Here is an 11,752-nt window from a genome sequence, read left to right on the forward strand (position 1 = left end):
TTTAAAAAATTAGCCAGGCATGTTATCATGTGCCTGTAGCCCCCAGGTACTCAGGAAGTTGAGGTGGGAAGATTGCTTGAGCTCAGGAGCTTGTGACTCAATGAGCTATGATCACACCACTGCACTCGGCCTGGGTGACAGAGCAAGACCCTATCTCAGGAAAAAAAAAAAAAAAAAGACAAAGAGACAGGAGAGCTCCCCCTCTCCCCTGCTTTCTCTCCCCCCATTTTCCTTCCTCTCCCTCTCCCTCCTCCCTCTCCCACTCTCCCCTGCTTTCTCTCCCCCCATTTCCCTTCCTCTCCCTCTCCCTCCTCCCTCTCCCACTCTCCCCTGCTTTCTCCCCCCCCATTTTCCTTCCTCTCCCTCTCCCTCCTCTCTCTCCCACTCTCTCTGCAGAGAAGGGGCCATGTACAAGCCAGGAAGAGAGGCCTCACCAGAAACCAACCCTGATAGAGCCTATATCTTGAATTTTTAGTCTCCAGATCTGTGAGAAAATAAATTTCTTTGTTTAAGCCACTCAGTGTGTAGTATTTTGTTATGGCAGCCCAAGCAGAAGAATACAGATTTTAGTACTAAGAAGTGAGATGCTGCTGTAACAAATACCTAAAAATGTGTGTCTTTGGAACTGGGTAATGGGTAGAGGCTGCAAGAATTTTGAGATGCATGTTAGAGAGAGCCTAGATTGCCTTGAAGGGAACTTTGGTGCGAATATAGGTGTTATAGGTGCTTCTGGTGAGGTATCAAGACTGAAACAAGGAACAGGCTGTTGGAAACTAGAAGAAAGGCAAACTTTGTTATAAAGTGGCAGGGAACTTGATTGAATTGTGTTTAGTGTTTTGTGGAAGGTAGAACTTATGAGCAATGAAATAGGAAATTTAGCCGAGGAGATTTTTAGGCAAGATCTTGCAGGTGCAACCTAGCTTCTCCTTACTGCTTATAGTAAAATGCAAGAGGTGAAATACATTGAAAGAACTGTTAAGCAAAAAGGAACTAGAAATTGATGATTTGGAAAATTCTTAGCCTATTCATATTTCCAAAAAATGAGAAGCATGTTCTGGAGAGAATATCAAGGGCATGGTGGGACAATTGGTCCATAAGGAGATTACTCATGGAGTTAATCAGCCATCTCAGCAGCACCACAATAGAGAGGGGATTATGCCCACAGAGACACTGCCAGTTTGCACCAGAAAACAGGAACACGATGGAATAAAGGAAGGCTTTTGAATGTCTGGGATTCTACAGGATTAGATAATAGAGCTATTTGACTGTAAAAATGCTTTATCCTTCAGAGAAAAAGAAAAATGACTCTGAGGGCAATTCAGGGATCATCAGGTTTGCCACTCCCACCTCAGGTCCAGGGAGCAAGGCTGTTTCTTCCTCAGTTTCAGAGGGGAAGCTCCCCTGCATGGTTTCAGCAGGCCAGGCTGCTCCCATCCAGTGCCTCAGGGGCAAGACCATAGCAAAGAGATATATGGCTGGGGCCTCCCCCAAGAGCCAAGGTGGAAGGGCCACTACCTAGGGCTATGGGGGTGTTGCTGCCACCCCAGTGGACACAAAAGGCCAAAGAGGATTATTTTTGAGCCTTAAGGCCAAAAAGGATTATTCTTTTTTTTTTTTTTTTTTTTGAGACGGAATTTCACTCTAGTTGCCCAGGCTGGATAGTACAATAGCAAGATCTCGGCTCACCGCAACCTCTGCCTCCTGGGTTCAAGCGATTCTCCTGCCTCAGCCTCCCAAGTAGCTGGGATTACAGGCATGTGCCACAACACCTGGCTAATTATTTTTATTTTTATTAGAGATGGGGTTTCTCCATGTTGGTCAGTGTTGAACTCTGACCTCAGTGATTGCCACTTGCCTCGATGCTGGATTATAGGCGACCACAGCCAAAAATTATTCTTGAGCTTAAACCTAATATTATTTTAGTTTAGACTGCTGGGAGTATCACTTCTTCTTTCAATTTCCTGCTTTTTTTTAGATAGTCTGCTATGTCCCAGGCTGGATACAGTGCACAATCTCTCATTGCACCTGCCTTCTGGGTAAAGCAATTCCCTGCCTCAGCCTCCCAGCAGCTGGATGCAGCTGCCCACCACGCCTGCTAATTTGTGTATTTTTAGTAGGACGGATGGGGTTTGCCATGTTGGCCAGGCTGGTCTCAAACTCCTGACCTCAGGTGATCTGCCCACCTCCCAAAGTGCTGGGATTACAGGCATGAGCCACCAAGCCTGGCCTAATTTTTCTCCCTTTCTGAATGAGAATGTGTTTCCCATTGCCTGTCCCACCATTGTATTTTGGTTTTTGGGTTTCTGGGTTTTTGTTTTTGAGACAGAGTCTCGCTCTCTCACTCAGGTTGGAGTGCAGTGGCACAATCTCAGCTCACTGCAACCTCTGCCTCCTGAGTTCAAGCAATTCTCCTCTCTCAGCCTCCCAAGTAGCCGGGACAACAAGTGTATGCCACCCCATTCACTAATTTTTGTATTTTTAGTAAAGACCGGGTTTCACCATATTGGTCAGGCTGGTCTCGAACTCCTGACCGCAGGTGATCCACCTGCCTTGGCCTCCCAAAGTGCTGGTATTACAGGCGTGAGCCACCGCACCCAGCCCCACCATTGTATTTTGTAAGCACATAACTTACCTGGTTTTATAGGTTCATAACTGGAGACGAATTTTGCCTTCAGGTGATTCATACTTAAGATATCTGATTTAGATAATATTTAGGATGAGTTAAGTTAAGACTTTTGGGACTGTGGGATGGAGTGAATGCATTTTGCATATACAAAGGACATGAATTTTAGGGGGGTAGAGGGTAGCATGTTATGGATTGAATTATGTATTCTCAAAATTCGTGTTGAAGCCCTAACCCACAATCTAACTATATTTGTAGATAAGGGCCTTTAGAGACGTAATTAAGGTTAAATGAGGTCTTAGGAGTGGGACCTTAAGTCAAGAGGACTGGTATTCTTATAAGAAGAATAAGAGACACCGGAGTTCTCTCTCTTTGTGTATGTGCACAGAGAAGAAGCCACATGAACATGCAGAGAGACAGTCAGGAAGAGTAGTCTCAGAAGAAACCAACCCTGATAGCACCTTGACCTTGGATTTCTAACCTCTAGAACTGTGAGCAAATAAATTTCTGTTGTTTAACCACTCACTCAGTGGTATCTTGTGACAGCCTGAGTAGACTAATACGCAATATCATTCCAACTATCTGACATTCTGGAAAAGGCAAAACTATAGAGACAATTTAAAAGATGAGTGGTTATTGGGAGTTCAGGGAAGAGAGAGATGTGTAGGTAGAGCACAGGGCACTTTTAGGGTGATGAAACTATTCTATATGATACTACAGTGGTAGCTACATGGCCTTATGCATTTGTCAAAACCCATGAAACTACAACACAGAGTGAGCCCTAATGGAAGCTGTGGATTTTAGTGTATAATAACATATAAATATTGGTTCACCAATTTTAGCAAATGTATCACACTGATGCAGGATGTTAATAAGAGGTAAATGTGTGTGTCGAGGGGGTACTTTCTCTGCAATTATTTTGTAATCCTAAAACTACTCTAAAAATAAAGTCTATGAAAAAAAATTTTTTTAAGAGACAAGGTCTCACTCTGCTGCCCAACTGAGTGCAGTGGTATAATCATAGCTCACAGCAGCCTCAAGCTCCTGGGTACTTGTGATCCTCCTACCTCAGACTCCTGAGTAGCTGGGACTGCAGGCATGTGCCACCATGCCTGGTTAAAATTTTTTAAAAATAATGTTCTTATCACAGACAAGTGCCAGTTTTTTCTTGCCAATTTGTGTGTACTTTTAATATAACACCTGCATTATGCAGTTTTCTATCATATTTTCTGGAAAACTATTTTTCTCTTACTATTGATATTTTATTTATTTTCTTTTTTAGAGATGAGGCCTTGCTTTGTTGTCCAGGCTGGAGTGCAGTGGCACAATTATAGCTCATTGCAACCTTTAACTCCTGGGCTCAAGTGATCCTCTCACCTTAGCTGCCCGAGAGGCTAGGACTACACACATACGCCACCACGCCCAACTAATTTTTGTATTTTTAGTCAAGACGGGCTTCCACCACATTGGCCAGGCTGGTCTCGAACTCCTGACTTCAAGCAATCCACCTGCCTTGGCCTCTCAAAGTGCCGGGATTACAGGCGTGAGGCACTGTGCCCGGCCAGTGATTAGTTTCTGATGAGGGTAGTTGTGACCTTTGACGTCTGTCACCTGCCTTACTCTGCTCCAGAAGCCACTCCTCTGGATCAATGGCTTGTGCCTCAGGAAATTAGAGTTCTAGGTCTGTTTATTGTATTTATCTTGAACTACCTTTAAGACAGACATCAAATAATTCCTTCAGAAAAATTTCCGAGGAATATAAGCTCCCAGGAAACAAGACACATGAGCAAGATCCAAGAGAATAAGACACACAGAGACTGCACATATTGGAATTATTAGACATATTTTATTTTTTAAATTTAATTTTATTTAACATTCCAGGATACGTATACAGGATGTGCAGGTTTGTCACATAAGTAAATGTGTGCCATGGTGGCTTGCCACACCTGTCAACCCATCACCTAGGTATTAAGCCCACCATGCATTAGCTATTTATCCTGATGCTCTCCCTCCCATTGCCCCCCAACCCCCTGAAAAGGCCCCAGTGTGTGTTGTTCCCCTCCCTGTGTCCATGTGTCCTCATCGTTCAGCTCTCCCCTATAAGTGAGAACATGCCGTGTTTGGTTTTCTGTTGCTTTGTTAGTTCGCGGAGGATAATGGCTTCTAGCTCCGTTCGTGTCCCTGCAAAGGATATGATCTCATTCCTGTTTATGGCTGCGTAGTATTCCATGGTGTATATGTGCCACATCTCCTTTATCCAGTCTGTCATTGATGGGCATTTGGGTGGATTCCATCGATATAATATTTTAAATAAGTCTGTTTAAATGATTTAAAGCACTAAAAGAAGGTATTGAAAATATGTGTAAAGGTCAAGAGATTCGTTTCTAAAAGACCAAACAGATCTGAAAAAAGAACTAAATAAAATTTTTCAAGATGAGATTATAAATAAAATTAAAAACTCAATATTTTCATCAATGAGATAGTCATGCTAATATAATTGAACCTGAATGTGATTAAACCTCAAAATCCAACTATCAATTGATAGAATATATAGGAGCTAGAGGAATATGTTAAACTAAACTGCAGATAAGCAATTGTCAAAATCCAAACTGTAGAAATTTCCTTAAAACAACTCATTTTTCTTAAAAATAGATTGCAAGGAAAATATAAAAATATGGAAGGGAACCTATTCATTAAAAGGACATATTTACCAATTGCAATATATTTATCTTATGCAGATTCTGATCCAAACAACTTATAAAATTACAACATTTATGACACAGAAATTTGAATAGCCACTGGATGTTGATGCTACTCAGTGGATATAAGCCTGTGGATATTAAATAATTATTGTTAATTTGGGCTGTAATCATGGTATAGTGATTTATGTGAAAACAAGTTCTTTTACAGATACATACTGAAATATTTATGGGTTTCTATTTTAATAAATGATTAATCATCTTGGTTTGCTAAGGACCGTCCCAGTTTTAGCACTCAAAGTCCCTAATCAGAAAAAAACCTCAGTGTTGAGCAAACCATAATGGTTGGTCACTCTGGTATGGTGTTGATTCTGTGAAAGTGGTTGAATTGTTATGTATTTAAAATCACTCTTGTTAAATATTTTTTGATTTGATTTGTTTCTTTTTTCTTTCTTTTTCTTCTTCTTCTTCTTTTTTTTTTTTTTTTTTTTTGCCAATGAGGCAATTTCAGCTCACGCAAACCTCTGCCCACCCCAACTCTCCCAACACCTAAACCTCGGCTCAAGCCATCCTCCCACCTCAGCCACCCGAGTAGCTGGGACTATTGGCATGAGTCACTATGCCCAGCTAATTTTTGTATTTGTAGTAGAGACGGGGTTTCACCATATTGCCCAGGCTGGGTTGCTTGCCTTATTATTAAGTTGTAAGGTCCTAATCTATAATATATAGATTTTTAAAAATATATCACATATATGTAAGAGTTACTTACTAAGGTATAATTTATAAACAATTATATATACAAATCCTAAAAACACAACTTGTAAACTTTTACAGAGTTATCTAAAATATATAATATTCTGGATAGAAGTCCTGTGTCAGATATATGTATTGCAAGTATGTTCTTCTAGGCCAGGCTTGTCCAACCCACAGCCTATGGGCCACACACAACCTAGGATGGCTTTGAATTCAAACCGACACAAATTCATACACTTTCTTAAAACATTGAGTTTTTTTGCAATTTCTTTTTTTAGCTTATCAGCTATCATTAGTGTTAGTGTATTTTATGTGTGGCCCAAGAAAATTCCTCTTCTTCCAATGTGACCCAGGGAAGCCAAAAGATTGAACACCCTCATTCTAGGCTATGGAGTCCCTTTCTCTTCGTAAATAGTACCTTTTGATGACCAGATTTAAAAATTTTGATAAAGACCAATTTATCAATTAAAAAATGTTATGGTTAGTGCTGTTTGTGTCCTGTTAAAAAAAACATTTCCCTATCTCAAGGTATTTTAAGCTTTCAAGTGTATATTTGATCTACCCAGAATTGACTTAGTGCATAGGTGTGAGATAAGGGTCAAATTTTATTTCTTGAATGTATGAATATCTAGTTGCTCTAGCACCATCCATTGATAATACCATCCTTTTTTTTGGATATAAATTATTGTCTTCATTGTAAAGCCAGTGACCAAATATCCATGGGCTTATTTCTGGACCCTTTCTTCAGTTCTATTGATCTATTTATCTATCTTTATGCCAATGCTACACTGTCTTAATTGCCTAAGCTTTATAGCAAGTTTTAAATCTGTTCAAGTAGGTCTTCTAGCTTAGTGTTGGGTTTTTGTTTTTGTTTTTTTCTTTAGAATTGTTTTGGCTAGTCTAGGTCCTTTGCATTTTCATATGAACTACAGACTCATATTATCAATTTCTACATACAAATAATTAAGCCTGCTGGGATTTTGACTGGGATTGTGTTAAATCTATAGATCAATTTTAGGGGGAAATGATATCTCAAAAACACCACACTAGTGGTTTATCTCTACACTTATTTAGGTCTTTAATTTTTTTTGTTTTGAGTCTCACTCTGTTGCCCAGGCTAGAGTGCAGTGGCACAAACACTGGCTCACTGCCGCCCTGATTCCCCTGGGCTCAAGTCTCCTGAGTAGCTGGGACTACATCAGGTGCGCCACCATGCCCGGCTAATTCTTTAAATTTTTACTAGAGAAGAGATCTCACTGTGTTGCCCAGGCTGGTCTCAAATTCCTGGGCTCAAGTGATTCACCTGCCTCAGACTCCCAAAATGCTGGAATTACAGGGGTGAGCCACTGCACCCAGCCAGGTCTTTAATTTTTTGAGCAATGTTTGATTACTTTTAGCTTATAGATCGTCCACACTTTTTTAGAATTTACTTTTCTTCTCTAGCTCCTTGAAGTGGAAGCTTAGATCATTGATTTTAAAACTTTCATCCTTTCCAATATATGCATTTAATACACATTTTCTACCAAGTATTGCTCTGGTTGTATCTCACAGAATTAATTTGTATTATTTTTCAATTCAAAATACTCTCTAATTTTTCTTGTGATTTCTTCTTTGACCAATAGATAATTTAGAAATGTATTTCTTAATTTCTGAACATATCTTTTTGCTTTTGATTTCTAATTTAATTCCATTGTGATAAGAAAATATATTCTGTATGACTTCAGTCCTTTGAAATGTATTGAGACTAGCTTTATAGCCCAGAATATTGTCTATTTTGGTGAGTGATCTATGTGCATATAAATAGTATGTGTTTTTTTCTTTTTTGTAGTTGTTGAGTATAATATTCTATAAACTCTATAAATGTTCAATTAATCAGATTGGTTAATGATATTGTTCATATCTTCTATATTATTAATATTACTGATATATTGTCTGCCTGTTCTGTCAATTACAGAAAGAAGTGTTTTTAAATCTCCAATTCTAATTGTGGATTTATCTGTTTATCCTTTTATTTTTGTCAATTTTTACTTCCTTTTTGAAGGTATGCTATAAGGCAAATATACGTTAAGGATTTTTGTGACTTCCTATTGAATTGACCCTTTTATCATTAGGAAATGTCCCTTTATATCTAGTAATATTTTTTGCCTGAAAGTCTATTTTGATATTAATGTAGTCATATCAACTTTCTTATGATTAATGTTTACGTGGTATATGGTATTTATGTTTTCATCATTTTACCATCAACTGTTCTGTGTCCTTACATGTGATTTTTTTGTCTTTTTATTTTTTGAGACAGAGTCTTGCTCTGTCGCCCAAGCTGGAGTGCAGTGGCACAATCTCAGCTCACTGCAACCTCTGCCTCCCAAGTTCAAGCGATTCTCATGCCTCAGCCTCCCGAGTAGCTGGAATTTACAGGTACACGCCACCATGCCTGACTAATTTTTGTATTTTTAGTAGAGACAGGATTTCGCTATGTTGGCCAGGCTGGTCTCAAACTCCTGGCCTCAAGTGATCCGCCCACCTCGGTCTCCCAAACTGCTAGGAACCACCATGCCCAGCCTTAAGTTTTGTGTCTTATACGTTGGTTCTGTTTTTTTTTAATTTAGTCTAACTATCTCCCTTTTAGTTGGAGTGTTTAGTCCTTTCGTACTTAAAGTAATTACTGATATGGTTTTGGATCTACCCTGTCAGTACTCACTTTCTATTTCTTCATATGTTTTTTATTTCTGTGCTCCTCCTTTACTGCCTTCTTCTGGATGTGCGCTTCACATGTGTCTGCACGTGTAGTATGTGACTATGCCGTGAGAATGTTGCCTTTAATTTATAAATTAAAATGTGATGAAGTTAAGAGCATAGTTAATTTAATTCTAGTACTTCATTAATTTCTTTTTAAAATTTTAGATTCAGAGGGTACACACGCAGGTTTGTTACATGGATACATTGCATGATGCTGAGGTTTAGGCTTCTATTGAACCTGTCACTAAATAGTGGACATAGTACCCAATAGGTGCTTCTTCAACCATTGCCTCCCTTGCTACCTCCTCCCTTAGGGAGTCTCCAGTGTGTCTGGTTTCTATCTTTATGGCCGTGTGTACCCAATGTTTAGCTCCCACTTATAAGTGAAAACATGTAGTATTTGATTTTCTGTTTCTGTGTTAATTCACTTAGGATAATGGCCTCCAGCTGCATCCATGTTGCTGCAAAGGACATGGCTTTGTTCTTTTTTATGGCTGCTACTTCATTCATCTGAGTACACTGAAGTGATTGGTTAAATGGCATAACATATCTGTCCTGTCAAGCTCTTTAATTTGTAAGCCAGAATTTAACTGAAGTCTTTAAAGAGAAAAATTGTATGCTCATAAAACTTCTTGTGAAACAGATATGAATGATGTCTAAATTTAATTCAGTATATACCTCCATAAAATCTTACAACAAAACTCATGAAAACTATAGGAAGATGTCATGTCAGCCATTTCTATCATAGAACAAATATATACTCTATCAGTTTCATGTCACCTTTTTTAAAAAAATGATTTCTTAAGGAAATACCTTTGTCTCCCTCTGGTAAATTGATTGAACTCTGGAAGCTGTAGCAGAAGAGAGGTCTGGGTCAGGCTGCCTAGACGAACTTACTTCCCTTGGCAATTGATGCGATCCTGGCTTGTGTCACACAGGTATGATGCAAGTCTGTGCATGTGTGAAGATTATGCTTAACCAAGGGTTTACTTAGTGCAATGGTGAAACTGAACTTTGGGGAATTTTCAGAAATAATTCTGTGAAATATAATTGTAACTAAGGTCTCTTTGAGGTAGTTAAGGTCTTTCCCTAGCCATAATAATATTGACTTATTTTGCCTTGCTTTCGGCACTAGGATAAAGACAGAGACACAGTCATTCAAAAGATTCATTCACAATTTTTAAGCACTTTTAGTGCTGGGTATTCTGCCAGGCGCCATAGGTAATCTGAAATAAAAAAGTCTGAGTTACTGCTCAAGGAAGACCTTGTCAAGTAGGAGGAGTTATGTCATGAATACAGATAACCATAGTATAAGGTAGAAAGTGGCATGCACTATACATTTGAACAAAATGCTAAGGGAGTTCAAGTGGGAAAGATTATTTACAATGGGAGCTGAGAAAGTTTAAAAAAAAATTCTCTATAAAGGAGGGGACATTTAATGTAGGCCTTAAAGGCTAGGTAGAAACAATAGCTACTGACGAAGTGGAGAATATTAGAGCTAAACACTTGATAAAGGTGTAGCAATAGGTTTGGAGAAAAAATGAGCCATTCTGTTTCGTTGGTATACAGAGTAAAAGTAGGAAAGAAATAATAGATAATTCTGGAAAGATAAGATGAACCATACCAAGGAGGGTTTTAAATGTCCAGCTATCATTATTACTCATTAAACAATTAACAATGATTTATTCCTTTTACCATGTGTTACAAAATAGGGCTAGCTGCTGTATAGACATATAAAATAAGGAAACATGGTCTACATGTGTACAGGATATAAAATATAGTTCTCTCAAATATAAATGGTCTCTGCCTTATTCTACTTTATAAATATTCTGGTTTTTAAAAATGCTTATTTATATTTACATTTAGTTATGTTTACGTTTGTCTTTATATAAGATTTGTACTTACCAATGGCATAGATAACTCAGATAACTGGTTCCAATAGCAAACTAGTTTTCCTCTGACCTGCTTGTAGCTATCTTTAGCAGTACCTAGACTATTACTTAATGAGCTTCAGTCTGCCAAGGTCATAGAGATTTTCATGACCTTTGTTCTCTTCCCTTAATTTTTAAGCATGCAGAACATCATGAGCCAGATATACTAGCCAATCTTTAACATTAAACATCTAGGGCATATGTGGACACCACTTAATAATTCCCCTGACATTGACCTTCTATTCTATACTCTCCCTAGTCCTAGTCTGCGGTAGGCACCATTTGGCCTTCCAAATTTCTGGGTCCTGGTGTACATATGCTTTCTTCCACTTATTCAAACATCAATCTATGTGTTGCTATGAATAAATTTTGAACATGCATTTAAGGTCCCAAATCAGTTGACCCTAACATAGGAAAGCTTACACCTGGATGGGTACACAGTGGCTTACACCTGTAATCCCAGCACTTTCGGAGGCTGAGGTGGGAGGATCGCTTGAGCCCAGGAGTTTGAAGCCAGCCTGGACAACATAGGGAGATCTCGTCTCTACAGAAAAATTTAAAAATCAGCCAAGTTTGGTGGCACCTTGGTCCTGGCTGCTCAGGAGGTTGAGATGGGACAATCACTTGAGCCCAGGAGGTCGAGACTGCAGTGAGCTGTGTTTCTGCCACTGCACTCCAGCCTGGGTGACACAGTGAGACCCTATCTCAAAGAAAGAAAAGAAAGAAAGAAAAGAAAAGAAAGAAAAGAAAGTATTCCTGACTCATATGAAACCCCTGTGTACTCTGCCCCAATCATGTTGTTCCCCTCACTTTTTCACCAGAGGTAATCACTGTCTTGAATTTGATGTTTCTCATTCACATGTGCTTTTATACTTTCTCTAATGTGTATATATCTATAAATAAAGATAAAATACTGTTTCACATGTTTTTAAAACTTTTCATAAATGGCATTATGGTGTTTGCAACTTTCTGAAAGATGTTTCTTCCCCCATCTTTCATTGTTAAGGTTT

The sequence above is a fragment of the Nomascus leucogenys genome, chromosome 18 (genome assembly GCF_006542625.1).
Source record: "Nomascus leucogenys isolate Asia chromosome 18, Asia_NLE_v1, whole genome shotgun sequence".
NCBI classification, from domain to species: domain Eukaryota; kingdom Metazoa; phylum Chordata; class Mammalia; order Primates; family Hylobatidae; genus Nomascus; species Nomascus leucogenys.